The sequence below is a fragment of the Haliotis rubra genome, unplaced genomic scaffold (assembly GCF_003918875.1).
Source record: "Haliotis rubra isolate DU_JTF1 unplaced genomic scaffold, ASM391887v1 Scf231, whole genome shotgun sequence".
Classification (NCBI taxonomy): domain Eukaryota; kingdom Metazoa; phylum Mollusca; class Gastropoda; order Lepetellida; family Haliotidae; genus Haliotis; species Haliotis rubra.
In genome coordinates, this window is record NW_025766348.1 from 193,681 (window position 1) to 208,451 (window position 14,771).

General features: G+C 38.7%; 1 long non-coding RNA gene across 1 annotated transcript; it reads left to right on the forward strand.

The window, feature by feature from the left end:
• The first annotated feature begins 1,321 nt into the window (after positions 1-1,321).
• On the forward strand, positions 1,322-11,771 carry LOC124278099. The gene is made up of 3 exons (XR_006898975.1): positions 1,322-1,391; positions 3,695-3,782; positions 11,597-11,771. It is a non-coding gene; the product is annotated as an uncharacterized LOC124278099 (long non-coding RNA).
• The last annotated feature ends 3,000 nt before the right edge of the window (positions 11,772-14,771 follow it).

The following is a 14,771-nucleotide window of genomic DNA, read 5'->3' on the forward strand; positions in this document are numbered from 1 at the left end:
CGTGATCAATGTTTGACATAATCTAGACTGGGTAAACTGGCAGTCCAAGCAAGTTGGAAGCATTCATTCAAACATCACGTTTAGACATATTCGTGCTCTAACTTTCTTCTGGATATACCGATAAATGATGACCCCGCCGACACAGACAAAAACAGAGTGGAGTCTAATATATAGCCCTTGGAACAAAGATGTGTGATAAGTTCAGTGAAGTGGTATTTCACAGGAAATGTAGATATTGTATTGTAAGAGGATGAAAACGGGCTGAGAATGGAGTTGTCTGAAAAACTAAATGTTCTAAAGTTTGTAAAACGGGTTGTGTATTTAAAACCTAGTCAACGACAACAATGGACTTGTGCCATATATTTGTTTCAAACTTGAGCGTATTACTTGTGGGTATTACAATTTAGCGTACTAGTGTCTACTGTCTAGTTTGTTTGTTTCTAGAAAAAAATATTATGCAGAAATATATCATAATTCTAAGTGGGAATATTTTTTGTTGAAATATGTCTGTTTTATTTTTCTTGGATATTGTAGGCTACCCGCATGTGCTCCTATTTGCGCCATGTACATGGGAAAACAGTTTAGTGTTGAAATGCTTTGTTTACGAAATTGTGCAAGACATTTTTTGAAAAACATTATCCACACGATAATTATGTTCAAAGGGTTCATAAGTTTTTTATGTGGTTTCAGTGGGTGCAATTTGAAATCACGTGTGACATCTTCAATGGGATAAATATCTAGCGTGTATTTTCTTATACGCTTTTGGTGTGCCATTTATATAAATATCTGCTTCTGAAAAATTCAATACCCGCACACATAGGGGTAAACGGTAACCCTGCTAGCGGTCCCGAATGTTAGCCTGAATTGGTAGAAATTTGTTTAACAAAACATGAAAAATATAACATGGATTTGATGCTTAAAAAGCGAAATATACACGAATAATACAAGCTAGTCGCACAATGTAGGCTAACGCCCTATTACTTTCATCACATGGATGTTTACCTCAAAACAAAACTATTAAACAACCCTGTATTTTCAGTGTTTTCTTCAATGTCAGTCAGTCCAAACTTACAACGGGCATTATCCCAACACATTGCAGTTCCATAATCGTCTTACATACATATTTACAACAACCTACTTTACCTGAAGCTCAAAGATACTCGAGTATTCTTTAATTGCATGTAACATAGCTTATAATAACCTTTCCGGCTGTATTATTACATTCTACTGAGGTTACAAGCAAATATGACCTAAATGAGAAAACTGGAACCTCGGTTCGGGCTCCGTACATTGTCTTTTTTTGTGTATTCTAGATGCTTACCGGAAGCGATGTCTATCTCGCCCCATCTGGCCACATAACAGCAACAGAACCAACTCCTCGTAACTTAACGGTATGAGAGTGAGTTGATTTGATTTGATTAGTGTTTATCTGCATTTTAATACATGACAGGCACAACGCTATATGACACTGTACACCTGTTCGCACAGTTGACACTTGGAGTAACGCGCGGAGCCCCTTGCCACTGATCTATAGTTCACCAGCCAAGGGAACAATAGCGCATCAGGCGAAGCGCGACCAGCTCGCCCAGTCCCGCCAGTCAGTGAATGTAAGGACCGGTATCATTAAAATGTCACGCGGTGTCACAGAAACGGCACGCGACGCGCATGTTTTCATGTATTGTTGAATATACTGGGAAAATCGATATCCTTTGGTTTCTGTGACACGTGAATGACAGGAAAATATGATAACGGTGGATTTTGCTTACAAACAAATCAGAGCTAGATTAATATTATGGTGAACCATACGTGCATATTACAAAGTGTGTATACAAGCGGCCAAAGGAAATATACATGGATCCGAGGATGCATATATATGCAGCTGGTATCGCGTTGTAAATAAACATATTTTTTAGATTATTTTTCTTCAAATTTTGAGGAAGCCCTGGTGGGTGAGTGTGCTGATTAGGAGCCGCACTTGGACAGTCCAGGAGAAACTAAAGTGGAATTTTCTAATAATTTCAGTCTGCATGAATGTATGGACTCAATCCCACATAGATGAAAAAAAGAAATATATTTTATAGTATTTAAGAATGTTTTTGTAATGATATTAACTTACCACTGATATGTATCCCGAAATACGCTTTCAATGATATATATTCCTAAATTATACGCACATACAAATTGGAACAAAACAACAACCCACTGTTGACGACAATGGGATATGTTAACATAGTCCAAATGTTTAAAGGGCATTATTTATTTTATTTTTTTATATGTCTATGTTATATCAAACAAATGCGCTAACCCATTTCAGTGAATGACTGGGTTTTCATTGGGTAGTAATAAATACAGGTAGACGCTTACACACCTGAGCAACATACTTCATACAGTCTGCAGTAACAATGCTTAAATTACATCATAATGGACCAACTCCCCGTATGTCAACACGTCATACCATTTACTTTTGTATCTACGAGAGAAAACCACAGACCCTCGTGTCTTTGCGAGGATTAAAGATTTAAACTATATTATTTTTGAGATGATCCCCGACTCGAAATGCTTCACAGTACAATACATCATGGCAAGCTTGTCATGATGTATAGTACGGTGAAGCATTTCGAGTCGGGGGTCATCTCAAATGTTCATATATATATTTTTTTAAATCTTTAATTCTCGCAAAGACACGAGGGCCTGTGGAGAAAACATCCAACATCAAGTGACTGAAGTTGGAAAATATCTTTATCGTCGGACGTGCCTGCTTAAAAAAATGTGTTCGGCTCTGACTTTAGTATTTAAGGAGCCATTTCGTTTACTTTCATGGAAACATTAATCAAAATATGTCTTTATGCATGTGAAAAGTCATTGTTTTTGAAAACGGGTTAAATGTACACATGCATAGGACAGATAGAAGAATGGTATATCTCGAAGTAATCGGTTATCTGTGGATCACAACTAAAATATGAAATTGTTGGATCTGAGGCGGCAGTCCCGTGACATAGAATCAGTTTACTATGTGTCCATCTTTCTTATGAAAACAAACTGAACTTTTACCAGGCCCACATCATGTAAACTGATCACATCTTGGGACATTCCACAGTAAATAACAGTTTACTACATACTAGTGATTCAGTTATACCACAAACGTTGCTAACAGTGACCTTTTGCAGAACGATGAGCTCAATAAGGGAGGTAACTGTCGTTGATCTGCACATCGAGAATTTTGACAGGAGTGGGCTCGGCTGTCAGCAAGGTCTGACGTGTTGACGGTCGCTGGTGCTATTTTGGCAGATATTTTGCCACATACTGTTTCAGTTCTGCCTTTTTAAATTAAATATACCAATAATATTATCAAGGTAAGGAGACTCAGAATGTCTCTGAGATACACCAGTCAAAGCTACAATTATATTTATATTTTAGTTGTATGTTAGTAATTGAGTCCACTCTCTTTGGCTTGTGACATTAAAACTACAGGTGATGTTGAATTATTTTATTTTTTTAAAAAGGAGAAAAAGGTGACCTTATAAATAATAATTCACTGAAAATCAACTGTTCAATTTAAGGGAGGTTTTGCTTCAACGTCAATTTGTGACATTCGTGTCATTTGCAGTGACCCGAAGAGTCTGAGCAAAAGCAAGGGATTCATTTACAATGTTGACTTTGATGTGAACAGGGAGGGAATGTTCAACAATTTCAGGGTCAAGAGGCTAAGAGTTTACTGCGTTGGAACGAAAATGAAATGACCTCTTCTGTTTTCCTTACATCTGCAACCCCTCAGGTTCCAGGTACGTCTCTTTGTTCTCCCAGCTGGGAAATTCTACAATTGTCAACAATTTGGGCCATTTTATATATCCTTATTTCATAATTATGGTTAATGATTGTAAGGTTGTGGGTGTTTCCAAATGTCGTATTTGTGGAGATGATCACAGTGCTGCCTATAAAGGCTGTCAAAAATATAGAGAAACCGTATATGTCCAACGAATTAGAGTAGAAAAGAAGGTGTGTTATTGCGAGGCTACAAGAATGTCCAGGTTAATCATTTGCCCACCTATGCATCCACTGTGACCAGCCATGTTTCTTCTTCAGTTCACAAGGCACCAGTCGATGTTCCTACAAGTGTACCGAAACCACATTCTCTACCCAATTCTGATCCCTGTTGTTCATGAACTGTACATAGTCCAAATGTAGGATCGACGAAATCAGCTCCTACTGAAACTATTCTTTTGGCTCCAACTACCATTCTAGGTAGTTCCCCTAAAAGAATTCCAGACGTTCTTGTTGGAAGTTATTGCCGGTTGCTTCAACACAACTAGCAAAGAAGAGCAAATAGAACGAATGATATCTGTTGCAGAATTCATTTATTTCTTGATGTGTCAAAAGATATCTTGCATAATTTACATGCTGACAAAGAATATGAATAGAGCTCTCGTTTTCCTTTGTATCCTGCACTGGAACGCTCAAAGTTTTGTTGCACGTGGAGACAATCTTAAAAACTTTGCATCAACCATATCACAACTGCCAGACATTATTTGCGTTCGGGAAACTTGTGGCCCCAAAGTTTTTTTATTCTACAATTAATGGTTATACCAGTTTGCGTAAGGATAAAATAACTGGTAATCCTAATATAATCAATCATCGTAGAGGAGGTTACGCTATTGTTAATCTGGTGTATCTTTTAAAAGAACACATGTTACGAAGAACAGCCATTGAAGCGAAATCAGTAGAAATAGATAATGGAGATAAAAGAAGAATCATATCAATTAATGTATGCAACAATGGAAAACCAAGGGTGAATTAATATATGAAAATTGTTGTGTGATCTAATGAAACATATTTTATTTGTGTTGATTTCAATAATGAATCGTGGGGCAGATTTCTATGGAAGGTTTGTTGAAACATTTTTGGATGATGCTGATGTGATTATCCTGGACCCTATTTTATTTGTAATGATTTCAACACTCTCAATGAATTGTCGGGCAGTGATAAGTCAGATTTCAACGGATCAGTTGTTGGAGCATTTTTGGATGCTGCTGATCTGGTAATCCTAAATAACGGCAGAAAGACCTGAATGGATCATGGAAGAGGGACATTTTGTGCCACTGGATTGAATTTTCCTCTCTGTGTGATGAACAATATCACTCTTGACTTTATCAGTGACTATATTGATATCTCCAATAGTAATATCACTATCTTTGAAATTGCGGATGCATCTATTGGAATGTCTTCTGCACATAAATATCCAGCTGACAAAAAAATAGCTCTATTGGAATAGCCACAATCACCACGAGTGGTTCACCCAAACACACCATCTCATGATGGGTTGATGCATGTGATGCTTGTGCTGCATGGGGAAGGCATGTGCTGTTGTGTATTTAAGGGGCTGATTGGAGAGGAGTGGTGGACAGATGATATAATTGCTTCAAGTGGATGCATGGGCTACTATGAGCCGTACGTATAGTTTTTGTATTTATTGAACATTTGTGTTTTAAGTGTAATTTTCACTTTGTGTGGTACTTTTGGATGGTATGTGACAAGAGAAGTATTTTATGTTGAATTCGCAAAAATATGCAGGTGATTTAGTTGGTAATGTAATTACGCTGCTGACAGTGGTATTTCAGCTATATACATTCACAATTTGCAATATTTCATGAACGTCATATTTCATATTTAAATAGGTGCTAAATCAGTGTCTGTTTATTCCAGTGTTGATGTTGAACATCAGGGACATGGTAGTTGTTGAAAAATGGTGCTGCAACTTGGATGTTGTAGCCTTTTGAGTACGCCCAGCATGATGCTGCAACTTGGATGTTGTAACCTTTTGAGTACGCCCAGCATGATGCTGCAACTTGGATGTTGTAACCTTTTGAGTACGTCCAGCATGGTGCTGCAACTTGGATGTTGTAACCTTTTGAGTACGTCCAGCATGGTGCTGCAACTTGGATGTTGTAACCTTTTGAGTACGCCCATCATGCTGCTGCAACTTGGATGTTGTAACCTTTTGAGTACGCCTAGCATGATGCTGCAACTTGGATGTTGTAACCTTTTGACTACGCCCAGCATGATGCTGCAACTTGGATGTTGTAACCTTTTGACTACGCCCTAGCATGATGCTGCAACTTGGATGTTGTAACCTTTTGAGTACGCCTAGCATGATGCTGCAACTTGGATGTTGTAACCTTGAGTACGCCCAGCATGATGATGCAAGCCAAGTACCTGTCTTGTCCAAGCTACGCCTACCTGTATGTTCGTGTGTGACGTCATTGTCATGTCAGAAGTGAGACATTGTCGTCTGCTTTGTGGAATGTCGTCAGTCGTGATGTCATGGTGATGTCATTAGGTTGGCAGTGTGACCAGAAGACTTCCGTAAAGTTGTTACATTGACTGCGTGATGTAACTGATAGTCTTGTATTTGCTATTCTTCATCCCACGTTATGGTGGATACTGTGTATTGTATGTTTGGTAAATGTGAATGCTTAAGTGAATAGTGTTTGCACGTGTGGATTGTTTGTACATGTGTTTAGGTTGGTGAGTGTTTTGTTGGGAGCATTTGAGTTGAATACATGAAGTGGTTGTGTTAGTAATAAATTTTATTTATTTTGTTTACAACTTTGTGTTTTCATTCAAAGTCGAATAAGCACGTGACACCAGCCTTAGGCAGCAAACCCTGGTGGAATCAGGAATGTTCAAATGTTAACAGGTCTAGAAAATAGCTTACAATAAAGTATGCCATACATCACCCTCTTGCGTCCCCGATTCTACACATGATGAGCTCAAGGGTCAATTTCGAAAACTCACAACTCCTCACCCGGAGCAGATAATTTGTGCAATGAGTTGCTTTAGCATATGCCTGATTCTTCCCGAGCCTTTGAATACGTGCTGGTGATCTTGATCTGTTCCAAAGGCTTGGAGACATGTCACAATCATACTTGTACTAAAGCCAAGTAAAGACCTATCTACCAGCATCATTCAGGCCAATTTCATATATCTAATTTATGTACAAGTATTGAAAGAATAGTTACCAACCGCTTGATTAATTATCGTGAGAAAAACTAGGTTTTATCCAGAAAGAAATTGGCAATCAGGTGTATATATTGTGCATATTTCTTGATACAGAAAGGCATATGACATGATCTGCCGCACATTTTTTTTAAAATGCCCAAGGTTGGAATAAAAGGTAACATGGATTCAATCATTTCTTTCTGAAATGTATTGTGGCAGAACTTTCTTGTATGCACATTATACATACATTTTTGTTAATGATCATGATCGACCTACCTGTGTCGATGCTGCTCAGTTTACAGATGGTTGTTCGTTCTGGAGACGATTTGGTAACTTATATTTTATCTTTTAGCGGGATTTAGGCGTTGTACATAGATCTCCAAGATATTTTATGGTGCTTTCGAGCAATAACAACGACTGGCGTCGGAGGAAACTACAGGAGGCTGTGGAGATAAGGAGACATAAACCGGCAATGAATCGTGATCAAGGTGTCTACCTGCCAGGTGCGGAAACCTCTTGATTAACTTTTGATGAACTTTTGATAAATGTGAAGCCTATTATCTATTCATCTTGAAAAGCCTACTATTGTTGTGTATTAACAATTCAAATTTCAACTCTATTATCTAGCATGAATTTATCATCATTATGTAATTAACACTTCAAGTTTTCAACTTCACTTATACTGTACTCTTCCTTGTGTATTGTGGTGTCACATGCAGTTATGACGTCATAGTGACGACGTCATAGTGTCAACTGTCAGTTCACCTGTTGAAGGGGCCTGTAATGGTCTCGAAACGTTGTGAGGGAAATACAAAAGAAGTTTAATCCATAAAACTATCTTGGACAACTTTTATTTTGTTAGAGAAACAATTAAAAACATAGCTAGTTAATATTTGGTGTTCAAAATGGGGGTTTCAATCCTGTTAAATATCAAGAGAATCGCCAATGGCAAGTCTACATGTCTCCTTCTAAAATTCATCTCATCAAACATGATTGCATGCTCTTAGAATTTGCACTGGAGCTTTTGTAACAATTCCAATCTTGGTTTGGCAAAATTCCTCACTCACTCTGAGGAGTTTATACGGGGACGTTATGAACATTTGACACACATAATATACCAGATGTTGCAGCAGAACATAATCAATAAAGCAGTCATTTTTACCGATTCATGCAAGTGTTAGCCGTTAAGGCTATTGAGTCTGGAGTTAATGGGCCCAGAAATGATACTGTTAACGAAATTTTGAAACTAGAAACAATCTAGAATGCTAAATATATATCATGTGATATTGTATGGGTTCCAGCTCATGTTGAATTGCAGTGTAATGAAATAGCAGATAATCTTGTTAGGGCAGGACTGCGAAGTGTACAGGTTGATCATTTTGAATTCAGGCCTTGACAAGTAGATTTAGAATGTGCCATTGTGAAGTCGGCCTCCATGGAATGGCCAACCTTGTGGGAAGTTGGATCTACTTGAAGAACTCAAAACTGTAAACTTCGCCGTCGTAAGATACGTGTTCTAACTGGACTCCGTCATGGTTCCGGTGTACGCCTACACGGGTGTTGTTGATAAGGAAGTGTCACCTCTCTGTGACCAATATAGTGATAGGACAAAACGTTCAACATTATCCGTTGGAGTGTCCCCGTTATGTGAACATGGGACAGAAGTGCCTTTCTCGAGAAGTGTGATATATACATTCTCCCTTACTGGGGCTCCTTTCACGAAGCAACCTTTACTAAGGTTAACCTTGACTCCTATTCTTTAACATTGCTATAAGGTTACCTTAGTGACTTACGATCACCTTAGTGCTTTGTGAAAGGAGGCCCAGGGCCCCAACATCCTGTACAGTTGAGTTCCAAGAGCTTTACAAATGTACGTGACTGCGTCAGGCAGGTATGTGACAGTCTATGCGGCATATGTCGTCTGGTAGAAAGATTAAACCAAATATATGTGTTGCTTGGACATCTTGTTAACATATAGTGAATCTCACCCAACTGTCTACTGATATCAAATAGTTGATAGTTTATAAAGTTACAAATTTTTACCTTTATCAACGAGTGTTGATTTAATTGATATCAGTAGACACGAGGGTGAGATTCTATTTATCATCAAAAATTATTCTTCATTAGTTTTCAATGAAAATTGTACATTTCTCAACTCTGTACTACCATTAGTGTTACTTGCAGTGCAACGATGTCATAGCATTGTGACGTCATAGCATTGTCGGGGCATTGTACAAAATCTACTGTCTAAACGATATCTCCTAGGATATATCATATGATCTCATACAAGCGATATCTCCAGGTGAACACAGTTTTGAATGATAAATATTTTCTGCATCTTTATTGAACGAACAGGTTTTGTTTTTCTAAAACGAAACAAGGTTCAAAATCGTCCATTTCACTGAGCAGAGGTTTCATCAAAATATCTGAGTACATTTTAATGCATGGGAATTATTATCTGCTGCTTGACTATTTATATTTATTATAGTCAATTTTGATGAATGTGTTGGGCACAAAATAGACCCACATTCTTGTCCTTGTCGACCTTAAACTATGCCAACAGCAACAACAGAACATAAACCTACTGACCAACGAAATAACGTGCCCGCTTTTGATTCATTTCTGCTGAAAACAATCAATGAGAAAACCTTGTGGCCCTTTCATACATTGATGCGAGCATGTGGCGTCACCTATCAGCAAGCTTCACCAAGTTGGCAAACTTGCTCCACACACCACGGGCAGCAGTAGAAGTAGTCGTTGTGCCGATCTTTGTATTGATGGCATGTCGTTCGATTGATATTATGATCCCGTCGCTCTGTGGTCTCTGCATCAACAACCACAGAAATACTACCGTTGCTACTGGCACTTTGTGTTTATTATCAGAAGCAGCAACTGTTTTTGGTAAATGAGAGATTTATAAAACATAACTCGTGTTTATAACAAACGGATCGCCTTTTTACTAAATAACTGCCTATCTTCTACTCAGTATTTATATTCGGTAATATCGTGAATTTATTGGGATTTTATGATGCATTACGCTAAGGGCAGAGAAGGGAAGCCACCGCATACGCAATAGTGGGTCTGTGTATCTTGACTAAGAGCATTAAACAACGTTTTACAACGTTGACACAAAGCGAGTGGTGGGCTTGATGGGATATCACATATTCTAGGCAAGAAGACAAAGCTGACAGTGCCTGGTATACAGGCGATGCCTGACGCAGTTTTTTGAGTGTAGTGGAAACGGATTTTAATTACCATTAATGAAATTATTACGACGGAGAGTCACCACAAAACGGTGTGAACGCCCCTTATCTCTGATGTGGTCAGGCACAATGCGATGATGGCGACACCGGCTTGGAGATTCACTTGACTCCGGCTAAACATGGTTTATCCACGCTTGGCGGACAGGAATCGCGACACATGCGACAGCTTTCTGAACTATTCTCCGGGCAAACAGCTTGAAGCCTAAACGGGAGAGGTCCTCACTCGATAATTGAGTCTCGATTGGCTTTCTGTGCTTGTTAAGACGGTTCTAGTGTGTCAACAAGCAAATCCGGCGATCCCGACCATTGTCCAGTTCCTCGGTCGTGTGAATGCCCATCGTCTGGCTATACCTACAGCACTCCTCCCGAAATCTAATTTATGACAAGGAATTGGCAGCAAATCAATCTCATGTCTTGTAATAGCTTTTGTCTCTGCTATCTGATTAGAGAGGCCCACGTGTGGGAACTATAACTCCACCGCTCTCCCACCATTTTAACGCTAATGTTTATTGAGTTTTTATGATATTGTGACACGCACCTTGGCATGCGCAATCGAAGAACACGACACGCGCGTGAGAGCGTAGAGGAAGATGGAGTTTGTCGCAACGAAATCTTCTTACAAGTCGACATGTGTTTCTGGCTCATTCAAAGCGATAAGAGGTAACCAGAGATCAAATTATTGTCGATGTTACGCCTCTACCCACACGAGTTGTCGCCCTTATGTTTGACTTTACTGAGGTTCTAACATTGCGTGGTGACAGTTGGAAGCGTCGACGTTGTTCTTATAGATGCTTGTAGCTCGCTGTGACTGCTATCGGGACACGGGTAAATTAATAAAGAAACAAGGCATTTCATGGCACCTACTTGTCTTTGCCGCGTCATTTACAAATCAAGTGTCATTTATGGGGCATTCCCAGGTTCCCAGGGTTCGTCAGGTTGACTACACGGAACATATTTAATAAACGATACCACGGTAGCACTTCGTTTATAAGTAACAAAAGCATTAAGCAGGCACTCCACACTATGGGAATTATGTGACTTGTGGCACAATAGAAATATTAATCATTAGACATATACCATGCGACTGTACTTGAAAGGGATTGGGAAACAGGCCTTGCTGGTTTATTTAAATGCCGACCCTGTTACATAATTACTTTTTTGTAGATATTGAAAACTTTCAATAACGCCAAGAACCAATTCAAATTATATAAAAGGAGGACCGCTCATGTTACGAACACACACATGTACTACTATTTCTGTAAATCATTGATAGACATAACAATGTTATAGTTTGCTTCTCTTGTGAAATTCCTATTTACACACAATACTGTTTTCAGATGCTGTGGTCGACAGTTGGGAAGTGAAGAAGAAGATAGTAATTAAGATGGCGGGAGTGAGCATGAGTTTGAATATCCATCGCGAAAGACTTGTGTTGTTCATGTTTAAAACACAACAGGGGTTCTGTAACGGGAATGCGGATTCTCTTCACCCTTCAAGTTGTAACAGACCAGAAAACGCCCCCAAATGAAACCAAACGAAATAAATGACACCTCCATGTACTCTACTCAGTCCGACCTTGAATTAAAGTTACACTGTTGGAGAGTCGCTGAAAACATGTTATCATCCAGAACTGGCTCCCACAGTAGATATCGCTTCTGTTATATCGCAATAATTGAACTGACATTATTTAAGAAATACACTTCGCTCTACCACCATGTATAGTGTAATAAAACACACTTTTGCCCTGAACTATTATAGTTAAAGCACGAGGACGCTTGCGTCCGAGTGCTTTAACGTTATAATAGTTCAAGTGTATTTCTTTTCTAAGATGCCAAATTTAATACTTTCTAAGGATAATTACGATTAATTTAAGGCAGAAAACAAACGACGGTGTCGGTGACCTAAATTAAGAATCCTCGCACAGGGCTAACTGGCCCCGCTGTTCTATTGATGTGTTCCCCCCCCACGTTAAGACGAACGTTACCAGAAAAAAACAAATGATAACAGTTTGATGACGGTTTACGTTAGGATTAAATATCTTCTCTGAATTATTTTAATTACATCTGTCATTCACGTAAACCATATGGGGCAATATGAACGTTGCATTTCTACTATCAGCGTAAGTTTAGCCCATTTCTGGTGTCCCCCGCCGTGATATTGCTGGAATATTGCTAAAAGCGGCGTAAAACTAAACTCAGTCAGTCAGTCAGTCAGTCAGTTAGATCAGTACATCCAGAGGAAGTTGAGTAGTCAAGCGACATTCCACAATTGCATTGTGGGAATGTAAACATTACGAACGTTACCGTGTCGCTGAAAACTTGTGAGTCGAAATGACACATTTTAACCGTCGTAAAACATAAACGTAATGTTTCCACCAGTGATGTTAGCTGCGTGAAGCAACAGCAAACCAAGAAACTGGATGCAACGGTGTAGTACGAGGCGATGACAACTGACATGCATCGTGACGTCGCTTACATTGTGACGTAATGTAAAATGGTTCGATTACGAGGGGGCACACTAGAATGGCGCAGTGACGGGATAACGTCATTCAATTGTTACGTCATCAAAAAACTATACCTTTATTGTCTCATAATGTATTTTTTTTCTGATTGTTCTAACAGCTAGGCATCTTAGAAACAATTATAGACTCTTGTAGAGGTCGATATCGGTTGTTATTGACCTCGCTATTATATAGGTAGTATTTTTCCTGTACCACGATTGGTCAAAATACCGTCACATGATTGACTACAAAACACGATATTGACTTGAGTTTTCTGATAAATTACGATATTGACTTGGGTTACTAAAAATAGACAAGGAATCCCCCGCTTTTCAGCCAATCAGATCACTCGGATAGATGGCACAGTGTGTGCATTAAAAGTTTATGTTAAAACCCGTTTCTCTTTCATTATATAATAAAACAATTATAGACCTTTGTAGAGGTCGATATCGGTTTTTATTGACCTGAGTAAAACAATATCGATATTGTTTTTCTCAGGTCAATAAAAACCGATATCGACCTCTAAAAGAGTCTATAATTGTATATTAATATCATCAGTTAATGACCTTACAATGCTTTGACATTACTAAAAACACAGCTGACAATGCTATGACGTCACAAAGCTGATGACGTCACCATGTTATGACCTCACTGGGATCACTGCTCAAAAGGACTAATGGCAGTTACCCAGTATCTGTTCAGATAAATTCATTCTGTTACTGATAACCGATGAAGAATGATTTTGGATGATAAATAAAATATCACCATCGTGTCGTTGATTAAAGTAAAACTATCCTCTGCAAGCCTCGGATATTTGTAACTTTAATCAACTCATGTTGATATATCTGATATCAGAAGACACTTGGGTGATATTCTCTATGTAGTCGCTAAAACAACAAATGTATACTCCACACCCGGACAGCATCAACCAGTACTCTACCTGAAACCCTCACAGTCAGACATAGTAGTAGACATTATCACCAAACGGTAAACGAAAAGTTTTCAAAATTGGACTTGTTTGAAATTAGAGCAAATAGATCGAGCTAGTGACTAAAATGTTAGGATTGAAAGAAAATGGAAGTCAATGTAAGTCTTTACATTTTGGGCTTATAATATTTTTCATAGTTCATCCAATATTTTGCACTTTGGGACTTAGTTTCTTAGTGAATTTGTGAAGTCACTGTAAGATTTAGGCATTTACCTCAGTGCATCATATTTAACACATACACGCCAACAACGAAAACGTTTGTGAAAAAAATCAGAACATTGCGCTACTTCCATACACAAGGTGTATGCTCAAAGTGCTTACATTATTACCCCGGCCTGTGGATCCGTGTGTACTGCAACCCAAGCTACCTGTGAGGCAATCATATAGTAGTATGATAATCACATGCTATCAGCTACAAGATCGTTTGTTCTGTGTTGAATAATCGGCTGCCAAAATGGACAGAAAAAAACGGTCTGATTGCAGACAAACAGAATGGGTTCAGAAAGGGGCGATCTGCAATCGACCAACTGTCAACTCTCACCAGTATCATTGAATCCAGACAGAAGAGGAAGTTACCTGCATTCACGGCATTTATTGACTTTCGTAAAGCCTACGATCGTGAAAGAGATTTGCTGTTTACTAAACTGGAAGATTTGGAGTTAGTCCATGGATGTTGGGAGCAGTGAGAGGCATATATAAAAGTGTTAACAGTTGTGTACGTATAACAAACCTTATGACGGAGTGGTTTAGTGTTGGTTATGGGCTGAAGCAAGGATGTGTATTATCACCTCTACTTTTTAACGTTTTTATCAATGATTTATCCCAAAGTATAAAGGACCAAGGTAAATGTGCCAAGATCGGTGATAAGATTATAAACATTTTACTGTACGCTGATGACGTTGTCCTAATAGCTGAAAGCGAAGAAGATCTACAATTCATGTTAAATATGTTACACTACTGGTGTGTGAAGAACGGGATAAGCATAAATGACAGTAAATCTCAAGTGGTTCACTTCACACGAGCT